The sequence below is a fragment of the Maniola hyperantus genome, chromosome 22 (assembly GCF_902806685.2).
Source record: "Maniola hyperantus chromosome 22, iAphHyp1.2, whole genome shotgun sequence".
Lineage (NCBI taxonomy): Eukaryota > Metazoa > Arthropoda > Insecta > Lepidoptera > Nymphalidae > Maniola > Maniola hyperantus.
Genome location: NC_048557.2, coordinates 7,649,364 through 7,670,508, shown reverse-complemented (window position 1 = coordinate 7,670,508; position 21,145 = coordinate 7,649,364). Strand labels below are relative to the sequence as shown.

Sequence of the window (21,145 nt, the reverse complement as noted above, 5' to 3'; positions counted from 1 at the left end):
TTTTGACTAGGCTCTAGCTAGACTCTATGGTGACGCTTGGAATAGGAATGGTTCATTGTACCGACTTGTAAATTAATTAAAATAAGAAACAGTGAATAAAAGCCTACTAAAGTATATCAAAGTGGTTTTCATTCTAGTAGTAATTCACTCTGTATAATGCAGCAAGGAATATACTCAAGTTGTGTAGTATTCTGAATTTTCACATTATTAAGTTGGTAAATACCATGAGACGAGAGGTTGAAACTTAAGAAAATTGAAACGTTTCAAGTGATGTCTCAGAAGGGTTGGTGTAGTTTATTTTAGAGGCACGGTGTAGTGTGCTTAAGTTATGATTTTCCCCGTCTTTTACCCCAGCGTTAGAATAATATGGACTTATTTAGGAAAAAAAATAACTTTACTTACATCAATTTAGGTAGTTAAAGCGGTGATACAGCCTACTGCCTAGTAGTCAAGATTTCGGTGTCCTATTCAGAGGGTTCGGGGTTTGATTTCAGAGGGTTGGGGTATTTTAAGAAACAGGTCGAATCTGCATGGTCTATATTGCACCATACTGATTCGACCTGTTTCAGCGGATTATAGCAAATTAAGCTTTTGATTCATTTTTAGGGTTCCGTACCTCAAAAGGAAAAACGGAACCCTTATAGGATCACTTTGCTGTCTGTCTGTCGGTCTGTCAAGAAACCTACAGGGTACTTCCCGTTGACCTAGAATCATGAAATTTGGCAGGTAGGTAGATCTTATAGCTGACATTTGGAGAAAAATCTGAAAACTAGAATTTGTGGTAACATCACACAAAACAAATTAAATTGTGGCCATGAATTAATAATTAGTATTTTCAATTTTCTAAGTAAGATACCTATATCAAGTGGGATATCATATGCAAGGTCTTCACCTGTGCATTCTAAAGCAGATTTTTATTTATTTTTATGTTTCATAGTTTTTGAATTATCCTGCAAAATGTCGAAAAAATACGACTGTAGTACGGAACCCTCATTGCGCGAGCCTGACTCGCACTTGGCCGGTTTTATATCATGGACTTCTGCAAAGTAACGCGTTACTTATATGCTTCTATACAACAAAGAATATCCATACAAATCTTTCTAGAATTTATTAAGTTGCGAGTATATAGTTAAATCAAAGTTAAATAAAGTTTCTCCGCATGCATTCGCGACTAATGAGGTATGTTGCGAGCGGACGCGCGCACTGTGAACAAATCTAGTTAAACACACTTTGCAGCTCGCATCGACTTTGTTTGGAGAAAGAATTAGAGTGCATAATTACGTCTGTGTGTAAGTACAGTGTATCTTGTCTTTCAAAGATGTTCATACGGATACGACTGTCAAACTGACTTTCATACGAAATATTTTAATTACATACGAACAAGAATAATTTAATCAAAAAGAAGAGCGCTATAGCTCTGCTTAGTGGTACAGACTTCCGTCTACTGTTCGCAGATCTGGGGTTCGAATCGAAATCGAACAGGTGTGTGCGTGGAATCGAAAGTTTCGATTCCACGCACACACCTCTAACTTTAAGCTGTGCACATTGGTCTATATCTATATATATTAAAGAAAAAGGTGACTGACTGACTGATCTATCAATGCACAGCTCAAACCACTGGACGGATCGGGCTGAAATTTTGCATGCAGATAGCTATTATGACGTAGGCATCCGCTAAGAAAGGATTTTTAAAAATTCAACCCCTGAGGGGGTAAAATGGGGGTTTGAAATTTGTATAGTCTACGCGGCGGACGAAGTCGCGGGAATAAACTAGTGTTTTATTATAGTGTGTAGACACCTAAAGGAAATTATTAAATAATTCTAAATACGTCATATCCAAAATTTCGTAACCGGCTGGATTAGAACCTGTTTCCCCCCTGGGTATCGCGCTCGGTAGGTGCCTTTCAGCCATGCTTAAGCAATAATAAAAAAAATTATTGCTCTCTCGACTCTCTAACTAGACTGAGTCTTGCCATAAAGTTCGCTATGTTTAAGAAAGTTTTATTTGCCTTTGTATTTTAATGGTGTTAAAGTGAAAACGAGAAATTATGAAACAAAAACATTGAATGTAATATGTTGGCAATTATACTGGAAACAAAATTGAGTCGGAGTTTAAAGGACCTCTTTGTACGGACTTTTTCATTCTACCCGCTTTGCTGCAAATGCAAATGACAAAAACTGGCCAAGTGCGAGTCAGACTCGCGCACCGAGGGTTCCGTACTACAGTCGTATTTATTCGTCATTTTGTACGATATATCAAAAGCTATCCATAAAATAAACAAAAACCTGTTTCAGAATGTACATGTAAAGCACTTTCATATGATATATCCCATTTGGTGTAGTTAGTTATCTTACTTTGAAAATTAAAAATACTTCATTTGTTCATCTACACATTTTTTTAATGATGTTACCACAAATTCACGGATTTCGATTTTTTCCTTTACTTGTACCATAACCTATACCTATCTATCTGCCAAATTTCAGGATTCTAGGTCAACGGCGTCTCCATCCTCAAAGAACTAAAAATAAATCAGAGGCTTTCGTCACTTGTACAATTGCGAATCCTCAAGTTCTTTGGGCACATTACAAGGAAGAGTGGTACCATCGAACACCTCGTGGTACAAGGTCGAGTGGAGGGCACACGTGGGCGTTCCCCAACTAGGTGGACGGACTTAATCCGCTCTGCAACAAGCACACCTGTCTCCGTGTGTGCACATAATGCCACCAATAGAAGTCGCTGGAGGGAGATCGCACGAGCAGCAGTGAAGAATTCATAGCCACGACCACTCTGTCAAGAGTGAACGATTGAGAAGAAGAAGGTCAACGGGAATTCCCGTCATAGGTTTACCTCTAAGTTTTCTTGACAGACACGACAGACAGACGTACAGACTGACAGACAGCAAAGTGATCCTATAAGGTTTCCTTTTTTCCTTTTGAGATACGGAACCCTAAAAAATAGACAAGTGGTGCCCTCTTGTCTGGCTGAACGGGACAAGTTTATATTAAATTTTGCCGTGTATTTCGCGTTTAAACTATTATGCTTGGTATATTGGTCAAAGCGTAGCGTTACTTTGCGGTTTGTTAAAATAAATATTGTAAGCTGCGTCCAGTTGAAGTGGCTAGTACAAAATGTACGAATGAAAAAAACTCGTTTTTGAAGTATTTATTGTTATCGCACTTTTATTTACCGCCTTTGAAACGGACGGCTCGTGATCTGTTGCGTCGACATCTTGGTCTTGACTCAACTGTATATAAATACGGGTGGTTGATGATTTTTAAAGGGAGTCTCGCTACGACGCAGGACTCCATCTGTGCAAGACTCGATCGACTAATAAATACTTTTTGTGTTTAGGTCACCATTTTGACTGAGTGGTCACAATAGCAATTGGACCCTATTCAAGTTAAATATTGCAGTAAGGCTATTATGAAAGGTAAAACTCTCAATAAGCCTGTGCGCGTCTTGATTAATATTTAAATTCACTTCTGGTGTGTTTATATTAGATAGGTCAAAAAAGTGGTTAGGACGTCAGCCTACTAATCGGAGGTCGAGGCTCGATCCCGAGCACGCACCTCTAACTTTTAATTAAATATACACATCGTGAGGAAACCTGCATGCCTGAGAGTTCTCCATAATGTTCTCAAAGCCGTGTGAAGGCTTCATAGAAGATTTTTGTTTGACACAGCTCTTCTAAAGAAACTACTTAATAAATTCAGTTCAATCCTACATGTCGATATCTCTTCAAGTTGCCTTCAAGCCTTTTCGATTTCAGCTCGCGCCTTCTATCTCTGAGCTATGGAGCATTATTGTGGAAAGGGTTGGATTAAAATGTTGAAAACTTAAAGGGTAAACACGAAAATGAAATTTAAACCGCCGAATGCGGAATCGTTCGGTTTAATTATCACTAATGGGATAAAACAGACCGATGGCGCGGAAAGCGGCTCGAATCAAACTTGTGATGTGTATGTTTTAATACCTAAGTATATGAGTACCTAAGTAGATACATCAAAATTATTATCGAACTCCAGTTAATAAAAACACATAATATTATTATGTTCGTATTTAAAAAAAGTGAAGTTCTGTACTTTGAGGGCTCAAATTTAGCCTCCTTCCCTCAGTGTTTTGTAGAGTTGCTTTGCTATAGCAGCCAGGTATATCACTTGCATCTGAATGAATAAATAATATATTATAATACTTATTATATAAGTATTTGAAGTCATTTCACCACCAGAAGGATGAAATTATGATTAAGATTGAGATTGAATAAACCACTCAAAGTAATCTTAGGTAATGGTTAACCGGATACGTCAGTATTACAACCTTTAGATTGACCGAGCCTTCGTGGGCGCACTAACGATACTCTCGCACTACGAGAGACATCACAAACTACCCTCAACGATTACTATAGCAATGTTCACTAATTTTATAATGAGTCATGACACCAACGGCTACTATGCGAATAGAAAACCCTAACTAAGTCGCTACCTATACCGGCTCCTCCATCCCCATACCGGTCCCAGACCAACCAGCTAACCTAGCACACCACAACCAAGTACTATAACCTCAACCAACTGAAACCAAATTAGGTTACAACAACAAGTCTAAAACCTACAGTATGACACCCCGTGTCTACTGACAAGCGCCTTTGGCAAGAGCCAAACGAATAATCCCTTGTGACGCACTGCGCGTCCGATTTTATAGTCTCACAACGACAGTGGGGATGATGACGTGATATTCAATAAGCAAACTCTCTACAACTAAAAGACGGCACGGCCTTGATATTTAATGTTTAATAATAATATTTAATTAATAATTAATTTTAAACCTCGTTTCTGATTTATGCTTCCAACTTCGATGCGCCCTCAACTGCGAAAAACAATCTGGCGGAGTTGAATAAAATTATTTTTTAAATTTTAAATAAGGCACATAAAACAGGGTTGCCTAACGAGTATCAAAACGACTGTATGCCATAATTTAAAATTCAGTCGACGTCGTCGGTCGAACGCGAGGAACCGTTAAATGAATGAACTTTTCTAACTTAAGGTCCCGCCGACCGCCGATTTAATACCGACTTTGAGGCCCCAACGCCATGATGAACAGCGCCCTTACTTTTAATGACTTTTTGCTAATATTCAGAGCTTCGCTTTTGAGGCGAAAAAAGTTTTGTAAGTCGTGAATTTGAGCAGTGATTAACAAAAAATATACTCTCGCCGTAGCGTTGAGATGTTTCGGGATCGCGCTTTTGCATTGCTGCTTTTCTTTAGCTTTTACGGTAAGGCTTTTTAATAAATTTTATGACGTATAATGAAATTCATACGTGTGATGTTTCTCTTGAAAATCGTGTTTTTCTTTATTTTGGTCTAGCTTATGCACGCGACTTCGTACACGTGGACTACCCAAATTCGTAAAAAATACTGTACGCAGTTTTGATTTCAGAAAATTACCTTATGTAAAGGAAATCCCTTGTCTTTCTTTTTTAATAAAACCTCATATTCTTTCGTTCTTTTGCGTTCACAAGAGGTACTCGCCCAGTTTTTTGTCATTTGCATACCACCTGCATAGCGGAAAGGTCCGTGAACGAGACGTTTTTACGGACAAAGGGATTTCCATATTTAATTTCACTGTACAGTGTAATTGCTAATACAATATTTTTCTAACCGACATTTCTAAGGTCTGGACAAACACGAAGCGCGAAGGAAGCAACGCGCGTCCAAAAGATGTACGTACCGCCAAGCGATGTAGATCCTTCCCACTTCCCGTACGATACTGCATAAAAACTATTATGTCTAAGGATTTAATTAAAAATGCTACAACAATTCTAAGTTATCCCGCTTTTATCTTAGAATGCATAGCGGCCATCAGGTTAGATCGCAGTAAAATGAAAGTATTAAAAACCACGGCAAAAATGTCATCGAGTAAAAATAAAATAAATCACGGGAGAAGGTCTCGCTAAACGCACACACACGCAAACGGAAACACATTGGCGTTAGGTAAAAAAGACACTGATCTTGAAGCTGTGCAGTGGGTGCTTTATCGATTTATTTGATTATACAAAGAGAGGCTTGACAGCGAAGGTATCTTTGTCGTCGCGCTATTCATTCGTCAGTCAACCTTTCGCTTCCCAGGGTATAGGTATGAGGCAGTTCGGATGCGTATTTAGGTACATCCACTTCACTCTCACCCATGAGATTTTTTTACCTAAGTCCAACACTACATATAGTTTTGTTCGAAACACTGCGTTTACTGGACACTGGTCACTGACCCGTCCGGCGCCGCGTCAGCAGTTTACTCAAAGCAGAAGCCTCGTTCTAGCAGTTAATTAGATCAGTGCATCACGGGTTGCGACGCGAGTAGCACTCATATAATATCATTATCATATCTATCATTATATCATATTATCATCATCAATCAATTATGAAAAGTATTAGCTATCAAAGGACAATAAATCAAATATCTTATCATTTTCTATCACCACAAAGAACTGCACCCCATATTTTTGATCCTTTGAACCGTATGATTTTTTCTATGTGGTCACTTTGACGACAAGCGTCGTGTCTAACCAAGCCTTTAACTTTATTAGCTTATGTAGATGCGTCTGTGGATGGGTGTCCGTTGCATGATATCTCATTAAAATATTAGGTACGTTAAAACTTTAGAATTAGTAAGAAAATAGGTAAACATAGACAGTTTTAAAAGATAAGCAAATCGCAGAAACCTTCTAAAGAGCACGCTTTAGACCTTTTCCGCTCATATCGTTTGATTGTTCATTGTCACTTCACGGTAAAAAAAAGTCGTATAAGCGGTAATAAGCCGCACATAGTGTGCCCCTCTTGCATTTCAGCGAAAAGCTACCTACTTGTTTACCTGTTAGGCAAATATGAAAAATTTCGGAACGGACCACAGTTGTAATCTAGTGGAAACACCACCGATGGGAGTTGGTTCCACAGTATGCATGTGCATAACAAGAACGATCTGGCACAACGGACGGTTGAAGTGCACAAGACAGCCACGTGGTGCGGGTGAAATTGCTTACGGTGGCACGCGGTGCGGATGTAGAAAAAGAAGGGTGAAATGAGATCAAAAAGCTCTTCAAAGGACTGCCAATTATAAAGGCGATAGAACACGCACGATAAAAAAATATTGAAAATTTCAGAAATGAGGCACTTTCCCAAACTAACTCACAGATTCCACAACCGCATGGATCCAATAGTTTAAATTCTAAGCCTGTGGTAGTAGTAACGTGATCCCCCTATATAAATAACTATACTCGCAAAAATAGCTGTTCAACTAACGAAATCTCTACTCGGGCCGTTCCAACTTGTTAATTAGTTTCGTTCCCTCTACTTTCTGTGTGTACACACTGAGATTACCTACTAGACCTACACCAAACACATTTACAAAGAAAAACAAGCTTCCGTTGTGTACTATGAAAGAAATCTTGGTATTTACTTATACTTCGCTTTAAGATCTTTTACCCCAACACTATATAAGAGCTGCCATTTATGCCTGTCTTATGTGTCCAATTCCACTCTTCCGGGGCTTATACTCTGAGAAGAGCATGTTAGTTAGCTTAGTTGCTGCTAAGTTATAAGAATAAGAAAAATAGATCAAGCAATAAGAAATTTTTCAGCTTTAAATGCCTGCTACACGTCTATCGATTACTCTGGTTCTCCTACGAATCTATCTCCTCATTTCTGATTTGATGACGAAGAGAAACTACTAGCATAGCTCTCTCCATCGCCCGCTGAGTGACTCTGAGCTTTCTTATGAGGCCCATAGTTAGCGACCGTCTCATGCCGTAAATTATTTTAATGATTCACATAGCACTTGTAAAAGGTTATTGAAAAAAAAATGATAATGCCCGCGACTTCATCCGCATAGATTTAAGTTTTCAAAATTCCCGTGGGAACTCTTTGACTTTCCGAGACAAAAAGTAGCCTATGTCCTTCCCCGGGATGTGAGCTAGCTCTGTACCAAATTTCATAAAAATCGGTGGAACTGTTTGGCCGTGAAAAGCTAGCAGACAGACAGACGGACACACCTTCGCATTTATAATATTAGTATGGATTGTATTCTATTCTATACTATTCATGATTATGCACATAATTACGGAGCCCATTTTGTAACAGACGCTTCACGAAAGTAAAGATACATAAACACTGTACGAACACCGTCGTAATCTGATAAGAAGATAAGCGGCTATAACGTGAAACTTGTACTATTCACTAGCTTCGCTGCTGCTTATGGGTTGTAAGCTACAATTTCCATGTTTCCATACATTGCCATATCTTTACCATACTGAAGCTTAAAAAAGCCTGAAACAGTCTCCCTGGATATAGAGAGAAAAGAGAAATACAATACACCCGGTATTGTATTTCTCTTTGGAGTTTATATATATTTATCATGTAGGTACACGGGCGTGAGAGCAAATAATATATAATATAAAAATAATAATAAAATATTGTTAATATATAATAATAATATAAATATTATAATAATAGTCTTATCTTATTGGTTCATAAATAAATGATTATTTTATATTTCAATAGTAGAATGAAAATGCTTGTAATCGAAAAATGATATTCTTCTTGACAATACATTTTCAATCACTGACACTTTTTCCAAGCCAAATGTAAATTAAATGACGGATAGATTTCCACGCGGATGCCTCGGCGGGACACAAAAAAAGGCCGATGGTCCATTATTTCGAAATGTATTTTGGTTAGGTACCTATTGTTTGTTATAATTTAAATAGTATAGGTATGTACTTTTTAAAATGAACACCTATTTTAGGGTTCCGTAGAACCCTTATGTTTTCGTTTAGGTTCGGTAGTAAGATTTAACTCAATTACATATAAAAAAAATGTCGTCCAGTCCGTATGCCTGTCTGCCAGTCTGCTACAGCCATTTAAAAAATTAACTATAAGAGCTGCAAACCTGAAATTCAACACAGTACTTAATCATAGAAATGTGTTACCGCTATAACACAGGTGCATATTTAAATATTTGACAAAAAATAATCCGGGGTGGGTACCTCCTGAGCCGAGAAAATTGTGGTTTACTTCCTTTAAAATCATTATTAGGTTCACATACAGTATGTTTTGTACAAAACTATCGTTTACAAAAATATAATGATCGTCAAATTTTTGACTAAGGAACCGTACCTAGGTACCCTATGCGTGTTCTGACTTCTGAAGTTTTAACACACTTAACCCTGTTGTCTTTGTTATTAGATGTAGATATTTAGCTATTTACCACCACGTCTGTTCAAAATCACGTTCATTTTAAAAAGTACCTACTAAATCGGCTTTATTCAAGTTTTTACCAATACATAGAGTGTATCTCGGAAAAGGAATTGGCCATCTACCTCGAACTAACGGAAGCGAAACGGTTAGTAATAATCTAAATATATAAAACGAAAAGGTGACTGACTGACTGACTGACTGATCTATCAACGTACAGCTTAAACTACTGGACGGAGCGGGCTGAAATTTGGCATGCAGATAGCTATTATGACGTAGGCATCCGCTAAGAAAGGGTTTTTGAAAATTCAACCCCTAATGGGGTGAAATAGGGGTTTGAAATTTGTGTGGTCCACGCTGATGAAGTCGCGAGCATAAGCTAGTCAAAATATATAAAACGAAAGGATGACTGACTGACTGACTGATCTATCAACGTACAGCTGAAACTACTGGACGGATCTGGCTGAAATTTGGCATGCAGATAGCTATTATGACGTGGGCATCCGCTAAGAAAGGGTTTTTGAAAATTCAACCCCTAAGGAGCGAAATAGGGGTTTGAAATTTGTGTAGTCCACGCGGACAAAGTTGCGAGCATAAGCTAGTATTATATGAGTTCTTAATTATTTTTATTTTAAAATACCAGAGGCGCATAAATAAACAAGAGTCCGTGTGAATATTGTTATTGTACCTACTCTCATTATTTTATTCACGCTTTATAAAGCTCTTGAGACTCGATTTTCCTGGAAAATAACAGTGAGTCAGTACTCAGAGCACTGTAAGTACGCAGAGAGCTGTAAGATATACAAGCGAGACAATATTGTTAGCAGAGCCTCACCGACTCAAAGCTCTTTGTAAGCTCTAAACGGGTAGTGAAGCCAATTTTTGCATTTTGCTTACAGTACGATAAAGTTTCATATTCCTATTATACCTACCTACTTAAGTACTTTGTAAATACATAGTAAGTAGGAGCTTTTTATTGCCTGCTCAATTCGTTTCTCGCTAATCGTCGGTGGTCTGACAAGTGCCTCATAAAGAAAGTTACCATAATTAAAGGAGAAAAGGTGACTGAATGACTGATCTATCAACGCACAGCTCAAACTACTAGACGAATCGGGCTGAAATTTGGCATGCAGATAGCTATTATGACGTAGGCATCCGCTAAGAAAGGATCTTGGAAAATTCAACCCCTAAGCGGGTGAAATAGGAGTTTGAAGTTTGTGTAGTCCACGCGGACGAAGTCGCGAACATAAGCTTATTAACTATAAGTACCTACCTATTTATAATTTAAAAATAATTATTGTAAGCGTATCCGATCTCAAATCATTTTTTCAAATGTAATCAAACAAAAACCTATACTTCACTGTAGGTACATTGCATAAGCAGAAAATCCATTATGTACGAACATGTATAATATCTAAATTCAATTTTTGATATCGGTAACATATAAAATTATATTTGATGTTCCATTAATAGCTATTAGCAATCGCAAATAAAAATCACCATAAAATAGGCAAAAGAAAATATATATTTGCTCACTTTATAATATTGAAATTCATTAATTAATACAGTAAAATGGCCTGTTATCCTATAATTTTGCTTATAGCTTTTATATTTATTTATAAAATTTCTATGACGTAATTACATTTATTTACTTAAATAAGAACACTTCCAAATTTTATTTATAACTAGATGATGTCCGCATCTTGGCCTGTGTGGATTTTGATTTTTGAAAATCCCGTGGGAACTATTCGATTTTCTGGGATAAGAAGTAGCCTATGTTCGTCTCCAGGATGCATGCTATCTCTATACCAAATTTTGTCACAATCGGTGAAGTGGGAACTTTTTAATTTTTCGAAATAAAAAGAAGCCTAGGTCCGTCTTTGGGACGCAAGCTGTCTCTGTACCAAACGTCAAGATCGGTTAAACCAATCGAACTCACGGCCACCCACGGTCCATACTCCATAATAAAACTTTTGGATTTTTATGAACTAATATACCTACTAGTTTATGCTCGCGACTTCGTCCGCGTGGACTACGCAAATTTCAAACCCTTATTTCACCCCCTTAGGAGTTGAATTTTCAAAAATCCTTTCTTAGCGGATGTCTACGTCATACCTAATAGCTATCTGCATGCAAAGTTTCAGCCCGATCCGTCCAGTAGTTTGAGCTGTGCGTTAATAGATCAGTCAGTCAGTCAGTCAGTCAGTCAGTCAGTCAGTCAGTCAGTCAGTCAGTCAGTCAGTCAGTCAGTCAGTCAGTCAGTCAGTCAGTCACCTTTGCCTTTTATATATTTACATGTATGCAACTTAAATTGAAAACTAGAAGAGTCAAAATGAACGAAAGTCGAAATCGCTATTGCTGTTTTTCTTCAATCGTTAATCAAAAAGAGCTCTAAATAGAACATGAAACTATTATATCGAATCGTGTCAACACTACGCTTAATTTGTACGCTGCCTGGCTGATATGCATATTAGCCAAATGTGTTCTATTTCAAAGCGAAAAATCACCAAATGCAAAAGAAAAATATGCGGTATAGGACGTAATAGTTTAATCAAAATGAATCGGATTTTGTTCATATTTATTTTAACGGTGAGTAAGTCTAAGTAGGTACATAATACAAAAAGTATTTTGCTTACACTTTTGTGCTGACATCACTAACCATATCACAAATGCGAAAGTGTTTTTGTTTGTCCTTTAGTCATGTCGTTACGGAGCAACGGATCGATGTGTGATTTTGCAAGACCTGGAGAGTGACATAGGCTACATTTTATCCCGAAAAATCAAAGAGTTTCCACGGGATTTTCGGAAACCTAAATCCTTTATTTTTCTTCAAATCATATATTTTCGAACCATATTCATCATAATCATCATCATGATCAACCCATCATCGGCTCACTACAGAGCACGGGTCTCCTCTCAGAGTGAGAAGGGTTTTGGCCATAGTCTACCACGCTGGCCATGTGCGGATTGGTAGACTTCACACACCTTTGAGAACGAACCATATTATTTAGCCCTAATAATATTATCGTACATTATGTTATGTATCAAGTCAAGTCAAGTCAAGTCAAATGATTTGTTCAAAATAGGTAATTAATAACTCTTTTTGATGGTCAGATGTTGGATTTCTAAGATATAGTGGTGATAATTATTACGCAAACTTAAAACTAAAGCTACGACGGTATCGCAAATAAGGACCCTATGATAAAAATTTAATTAATTTCTAGGCAACAATAATGGATCATTTAATCAACAGCAGCGTGAACGGAGTCAGTAATAACAATGTAAATGATGAAGCAGAACACAAAAGTACGAATACTTTCCAGCAAAGACTGAAAATGCTACCTATAAAAGTGTTTTTGCAAGTAATGAGTAAGGATGCAAAATTGCAATTACTATAAATTAATGAAAGTCATTATAATACGCGCAGAAAGTAATGTACATCGACCTTTAGAATGAAATAGCAAAGTAGAGCATTGTCTCCGTTGTTGAGACTGACAAAAAGTCATATAGCTATGAGTGACAGAGACAGCGCTCTACAAAGCCGAAATGTCATTCTAAAGGCCGATGTACATTACTTTCTGCCGCATACTGTACGTACGAGTACATAGAGATTGTTACAATAACTTCAAACTCCCCCCGAAATCCGAGACTATAACGCTGGGGTTCTTAATAATGCTAAATTTTCTTTTAAACTCATCAAAAAATTTCGCGCTCGCTTCGCACGCTCACATTACTCTGTGATTGATGCCTGCGACTTTGTCCTCGACAATTTGGGATTTTAAAAATCCCGCGAGAACTCTGATTTTCCGGGTCAAAAAGTGGGTATCAGAAAAAAATTGCGCTTGTTTTGCTGGAAACAGGACAACAGCAGTGTACTTTGCTATTTGATTCTATCTTACTGTCAAATGGAAAGGTAAAATTCCACTAACCAGGTACCCCATCAAGTAAAGCGAAAGGCTTCGGTTGAGGCCCTGATAAAATCCCTCCTGAAATCATGATTATTTTATATGCTTTCGATCTATTTATGAAGATGTGAATAGGTAAAGAGTTCTTTGACATATTCTATGTCTCTCTGTACGTATATTATAAATCTGTCTGTAATAATTGATTATTATTTTTTGCAGAAACCAAAAACGCATTATCGAATGGAATGTCCAAAACAATGCAATTAAACAGTACTCATAGAATGATGGAGGGTGTACAGGAATCCTCTGGAGCACTCTTCGGTCTTGTTAAAGATGGCATTGGCGATCTACATACCTTAGTTTTTGGGAATTAATATTAACCAGCTGATTTCGTTCGCGTCGATTAAAAATTTTCAAAAATCCTCCATCCGAATGTGAACTCTTTGATTTTCCGGGTTAAAAATATTCGATGTCCGTTTCCAAATTGCAAGCTACTGTTACTGGCCCTGTGCCAGTTTTCGTTTAGATCACTTCAACGGTTAAACCGTAAAAGTAACGGGCAGACAGACACACTTTCCCAATTATATTAGACTAGCGACCCGCCCCGGCTTTGCACGGGTAGCTACGATCTACAATGTTTTTCAAAATAAAATATAGTCTATGTCACTCAGGAATAATGTAGCTTTCTACTGGTGAAAGAATTTTTAAAATCGGTTCTGTGGGAACTATTTGATTTACCAGCTTAAAAAATAAGTTGCCTCTGTACCAGTCAAAATCAGTTAAGCAGCCAAAAGGTAACAGATAGACAGACAGACACACACATTCAAATTAAGTAGGTATCGATTAAGTAGTAAGCTTTTGCGAAGGTATCAAACCCAGTCCGCCGCCTTTTTCATCCTGCCACTTAACGCCACTTTCTGGTCGTCGGGTCAACAGCCTGAAGGTCGTCCCACGGCACTTATTCTTTTATCCAGCAGTGGACTAAGAAGCCTTGTCAGTGAAGCATCCAACAAACTCTTTAGCTCCTTCCACAGCTCATTTAACTTGATATTAACAGCTAATTATAGTAAGGCCCTTCATATATTGCGATACTCGTAAGAGACGATACCGCAGTCGCATGCCAGTAGAATACATGTTTGCTACTCGAGTTTCGTACATTATGCTACTAAAAACAAATAATTCTTCTTGAACTCTAATGTCAAACTGCTGATCCGCCGCCATTTTATATAGCGTTCATCGATGCATTAAAAAAATTCCTAATCGTCTTCGATTTTACAAAATTAATGACTATCTACTTGACGATTAAAAAGCGCCGTCTCCCTACTAAAATTGCTGTGCCCCAACGGGGTTTCAATATTGTAATTGTGAAAATAATTGTTTAAATAATTGTTTTGCCGAGATTCGTAGGAGACGCGACGCGCGGGCGACGGCAAGGCGGTATCGCGAGACTAGTAGCATAGTAGCAGACGCGTAGGATACCGGTAGCGAAGTGTGCGAATCACCATACAAATGTATGTGAGATACTCCTCAGCGACTCATCTTCAAGCCTCGCGTAGGATACTAGTCGTGTGTAAGTATCGTAATGTAAGAAGGGCCTAAAACTATTAAAACATGAACGATAAAAGTTAAATCTGATATTCGAAGGCGTGTCGCCGACTCAAATGGCTTTGAATGTCCTCTCGAAGGCTCCAACTTTTCACATTAAGTTCAGCAACTACAGTTAGTGCTACAAGGCGAACTTAGAAACTCGTCCAAAAAGTATATTAATTTATTAATAGAAATAGTTATTTCACTTATCGAATGTGAGGTATTTAAGAAATAAATTAAAATAAAGGGCTATTTTTCAAGGGCCAAATAATATTTTCGAAAGACAGTTTCGTTTAGATTAACAATACTAGAGTTTTTTTTTTATTCAGGTACAGGAAATTTTGAGTGCAAGTTGCACTCGCCCGCTGGCTCGCCGGCTGTCTCATTTTTAGCGCAAAAGATCAGCCTGACCGCCTAGCGCAGAAATGCAGCCAGTATTCTTGGCATCATTCCACGCGGGCATGATTTACAGTATTAATTAATGAATTGAATTAATTAATGAATAAGGCTATTAAGTTTTTTTGTAACATTTTTAATAAGAAACAGTATAGATATAACATTACTTCGATATCAGAGACGCAAACCAAGATAAACATCCACAATTAAACACATAACACAATTAGCTTCAGCGTAATTATGTCTTTGGAACAATGCATATGCAAAGCAGGGAGCATGCACGTAATATTATTCACTGAAAGCCTATTATATTTTGAGTCGAGCTCGTTAACGCAGCATATGCTATGCTGTGGATGGCTTTAAATAGGAAGTTACCATTATTCTCGACTTTGGTTTGAAAAAGTTATTTTCTTAAAGAATGATATTATTATATTTTTTAAATAAAAAAGTGTGGGAAGTTTGCCAATCCGCACTTGGCCAGCGTGGTGGACTAAACTCTTTTTAATCTGACAGGACATCCGTTCTCGGCCATGGGTTGGAAATGATGACTATTAAAAAATATAATGGATATCGCAAACTGGTAACTGCAGTGTGGGACGATCTCCACCAGCTGGAATTACGACTGTTAAAAAACCCGGCCAAGTGCGAGTTAGACTCGCGCACCAAGGATTCCGTAATACAGTAGTAGTTTTTCGACATTATGCACAATAATAAATCAAAAACCACTATACCTAAAATAAATAAAAATCTGTTTTAAAATGTAGGTAGATGTAAAGCCCTTTCAATTGTGATACCCCACTTGATAAATTAATCTTATATTGAAAGTTGGGCAATCTATTTTTTGCTTACATAAAAACACGAAAACAAACCGAATACGGATGAGCACACAAACGCCCTTACACTGAAAGCGCACTTACGCGTGTACGATTTGTTATACAAGCAAAGCAACTTTATGAAGTAGTAAGTAGGTACTAGTAGTAACTTTATAAGTGGCTGCAAAAGCTTAGAAACGATTATCCAAACAATTATACTGAAATGAAAGTGAAATTGAACTGTTTCCAGATTTTAATATCTCGTAATACCCTCATTATTGTTCATAATTAACAAAACAAAACTCTAATTCTCCCCGACCTTTTGTAATTAAAATATTGCGAATAATTAAGATACCCCTCCGTACAATTATCCACACAAATTATGTTATACTGTTTTAGACAATTTTAGATAATTAGCATGGAATTAAATTCTCGGTTAAAAGTAAATATGAGATTGGATTTTAGGAATGCGAAATAAATATTTATCTTAGGCACCTATGTTTTATTTTTACATTCCTTAGATCCAACCTGAGTTTTGGGGGTTTGATTATTCTTTTATCGAGTTTATTATAAAACTAATTAGACCTGTGTTACATTACAGCCGACCTGTAAGATACAATTTTGCAGTTATAGATTTTTGTATATATTAGACAAAAGCTCACATTTATTTTTTCATACACAAAAACGTAACTGTAACTTTTCATTCAACTGGTGACAGAAGGGCTGGCTCATTTTTTGCGCAGCGGATCAGCCTGGCTGTCCAGCGCGGAAATGCAGCCAGTATTCTTGGCACCATTCCACGCGGTCATGATTTATATAGTAATTAGATAAGGCTAGCCTTAAGTTTTATTGTATTAAAAAAAAAAAAAAAAAAAAATTAAATAAAAATACAACAGAAAAAAAAATTATCGGAAAAAAAAAAAAAAAAAAAAAAAAAAAAAAAAAAAAAAAAAAAAAAAAAAAAAACGTAATAAATGTCATTTTAAATTCTATATTCTCGTTTTTCAAGGGATAGTACTTACCGATTACGATAGAAAACATAAAACTCTATTTTACATAAAATCACTAATCCCCCCCAAAAACTATCTATGAAAAATACTTCTCAAGTTTTCAAACTTAAAAGTACGCTTCAGGAATTGCAAAACCTAGTTTAATTCCCCGCAATTCTTAATTGATTTTTGTCGACAACTGTACCAAGGTAATCCTGTAAGAAAGTTTGCTTCACTCGCGCATAATCAAGTCAAAAACTTTTGGCAAGCCGAGTCTCGCACTTCTAATTGCAATGCGAATCTATTACGTGGATTTACTTTGTGAATATTGTAAATAGATATCAGCTTAGCCGCGTAATTTATTATTCTCTTGGATTATTTACCTATCTATTCTTGGGTTAGGTATTATGGATACCTGTATATTAACAACGACCCTTGGATATTTTGTACGCGCTCTATCCTACCCGCAATTTCGTCCGCGTGGGTTAAGATTTTTTTTAATGCAGTGGAATTATTTTCCGAAATAAAATTAGCCTTTCCAGGTCAAGAAAATCATGTCGATCCATTGCTAAATCGTGGCGTAATTGTAGAACAAACCAAAAAACAATTACACTTTCGCATATAAAGTCGTCCGCGTGTATTTAAATTATTTAAAATCCCGTAGGAACTCTTTGATTTTCCAGTAGGTTGTCTGTCTCTGGGATGCAAGCTACTTATACATACCAAGTTTCATCATTTTAGGGGATATTAAAAGAATTTATTCACGCTCGGACGTTTTACAGCCATTTTGTTTCGGAGCCTATTTCAAAAACAGCCGTATCGCAAAAGTTGTATATTATAATTTGTACAAAGTCTAGGTATACCTAAAACTTTTACTATTTCTATAATAATTAAAAAGTAAAAGAATGAATAAATACAATACAAATACAAATACAAATTTCTTTATTGCGAATATGGGTAAACAGTTGAGATGTTACAAAAACAAAAAGGTACAGCCAAATTCTGCCTATTAGCATGCAATATGTTATGTTATACCTAGCATCGAGTTCTGATAATATTACTCGTACATATTTTAAAAATAAGGTAAAAATGTGTCTGGTAATGAAATATGTCAAATAAGAATAAAATGTCAAATAGTCGGATAAGAACAATTGAGTTAAAATGAGGTTATTATTCAAAATTTTAAGTTAATGTAATGGGGTTCCCATGTATATTAAATAAAAGTAAATCGTGCATTAATTAATCATTAAATTATGCTCGATTCATTAAGATACTCCTTAATAGAATAATAAGCTTTGCTTATCAAAAATGTCTTTAGTGATGTTTTAAAACTAGTCATGGGCAGTTTCTTTATCTCATTTGATACTTTGTTATAAATATTAATTGCGAGACAAACTATGTTTTTTTGCATTTTCGCTGTCTTCGAATATTGTGCACGCAATCTTAATGGGTGTCTCCTGTTATTCATATTTTTAAATAAGTCGAGGTTGCCGTGTACAAAAACAGCTGTCTCATAAACAAAAAGCGAGGGAAATGTCAATATCTGCAGGTCCCTAAAATGTGACTGACAGCCGTCAGTCCAGTGCAGGTTTCGTATTGCTCGGATGCACCTTTTCTGGGCCTTAAAAACTCTCTCACGGTCAACAGAGTTACCCCAGAACATAATGCCGTATCTAAGCGTTGACTCAACATATCCAAAATATGATGTACGCAGCGTTTGCATATCTGCTCTTTTATTTAGTTTATAAAGGGCATAAGAAAACTTATATAATTTGTTACAAATAATATCTGTGTGAGCCTTCCAATTTATTTGGTTATCAATAATGATACCCAGGAATTTCGCTTCTGTAGTTGTACTTATTTGTGTTCCCATATGGTTAATATTATAATTAGATATTTTTAATACATCCCAATTAAATGTCATAATTTTAGTCTTATCTATGTTAATATTTAGGTTATTTTTGTCAAGCCAGTCAATTACTCGATCAATTGATGTATTGATTTCCGTTATATAGTTTTGTACATTTCGCCCTTCATATATGATAGTGCAGTCATCTGCATAAAGAACCATTGATTGTGATATCGCTTAAGGAAGGTCATTAATGTAAACAAGGAATAGTAATGGACCTAAAACACTTCCTTGTGGCACGCCGTATCGCACGCATCGGGACGTTGAATGATATACCATTTCAGTGAAATTATTGGGACATATTCTTGTTATTTCTGTAATTTGTGATCTGTCCGAAAGATAAGACTCAAATAGGTCAAGCACAGTTCCTCGCACTCCGTATAGGTATAATTTTCTTAACAAAATTTTGTGATCCACGAAATCAAAGGCTTTGGTCATGTCCATATATAGCGCAGCTACTGGAATTTTCCTGTCTATACACATCATAATTTTGGCGAAAAGATCATATATTGCCAAGTTAATTGACTTATTTTTTCTAAATCCTTTTTGCTCATTCACCAGTAGTGCATTCTCCTCTAGATAGTTGCTTAATCGTTTGTACAATACCTTTTCAAAGATTTTTGCGAAAATTGTTATTAATGCGACCGGACGATAGCACCCTACGTCACATTTATCCTTGCTTTTAAACAATGGTTTTACTATTGATAATTTTAACGCTTTTGGAAATTTACCATGTTCTATGCATAAATTAACTATGTGACACAAGACACCAGAAATTGATAAAGAATTGTCTTTCACCACTTTCGTGATTATCCAGTCGTAGCCAGCACTTTGGGTATTTTTGAGTGACTTTATAGTTTCATAGATTTCAACAGGAGTGACGGGAGTCATAAACATAGATGACGATTTATTAATTTGCATACGATAGTGACTCGTTTTATTTTTTCCCTGAGTATCAAGTGCAAGATTAATAAAGTGATCATTAAAAGTTTGGGCTATGTTTTCTGGGTCCGCGATTTCTTGGTTTTTGTATTTTATTTTCTCGATTTGATTTTTAGGAGCACATTCATTATTGTTTTTGATAACCTTCCATGTGGCCAAGCATTTATTTTTTGAATTTTTTATGTAATAATTATTTTGCGATCTCTTTGTCATTTCAATCACTTTTTTCAATCTTTTTGAGTAAATTCTGAATTTATTTTTGGAGCCTTTGGTTGGATTCAAACGAAAGTTCCATAACAGGCTTCAGGCAGGCAGGCCGTGAAGAAATGTTTAATTACATTCAAGAACTAAGAGCTGATTATCCCGGCGCTTTCTTCACTTGAGCTTAAAAGCCAAGAGGCGGCGTATACGGAGTAAGTATACGAAAAATTTTGCAATTCACTCCAAGCCATACCCGCTTATCGGTCGCAAAGAGTTCCTGCTCGTAACGACATATTCGATTCAATGTATCGCTTGGAAAGGATACTTTTAGATAGATACCTAACTACGTAGAGATTGTGGAGAATATTGAAATTCAGTTACATCCGTAAAGTCTTGTCGTATCTCCTAAATGATGCTTTAATGTTCACTGAACGAGCTTAGACATGGGTGATTTCCCTAAACACGTTTAAAATCACTCAAATTTTTCCAGGCACTTTTTTTTATAATTGACGAGGATTACTAAGGGCTAAAAAGTACCTAGCTTTAAAACATATATAATCTACTAGCTGAAACTCGCGACTTCGTACGCGTGGATTAAGGTTTTGAAAAATCCCCATGGGAACTCTTTGATTTTCCGGGATAAAAAGCCTATGTCCTTCCCCGGGATGTAAGCTACCTCTGTACCAAATTTCATGAAAATCGGTTGAACTGTTGGGCCGTGAAAAGCTAGCAGACAGACAGACAGACAGACAGACACACAGACAGACACACTTATATTAATATGGATGTGGATTACAAGTTAGCCCTTGACTGTGATCTCACCTAATGGTGTAAGTAAAATATGATCACAAGTCTTTAAAAATGTCTTTAAACCTACTGCTGCGATGAAATAATCGAAGTTCGAATAGTGGTAAAGATAAAGTGAGAAAGAATGCCAGTACAATGTGTATTGAGTCGAGGTAAGAGGTTCATACAAATCTATAAAACGCTTTGGAAATTCTCTAAAGTATTTGCGGGGATTCCAGTCGGCGCTAACTTTTATACTGGAAGAGGCTTAGTGGAAAACTTCGGGACCATTCCGAAAGCTGAACTTAATTCTATAAGTAGACCGTTTTCAGTCTGACTATTAGATGCTCCCGTGCCTCTAATACAAAGTTGCCCGTA

At 36.6% G+C, this 21,145-nt stretch overlaps 1 long non-coding RNA gene across 1 annotated transcript; it reads left to right on the top strand.

The window, feature by feature from the left end:
• The first annotated feature begins 11,688 nt into the window (after nt 1-11,688).
• On the top strand, nt 11,689-16,431 carry LOC117992842 (uncharacterized). The gene is made up of 3 exons (XR_011238059.1): nt 11,689-11,829; nt 12,465-12,609; nt 13,365-16,431. It is a non-coding gene; the product is annotated as an uncharacterized lncRNA (long non-coding RNA).
• The last annotated feature ends 4,714 nt before the right edge of the window (nt 16,432-21,145 follow it).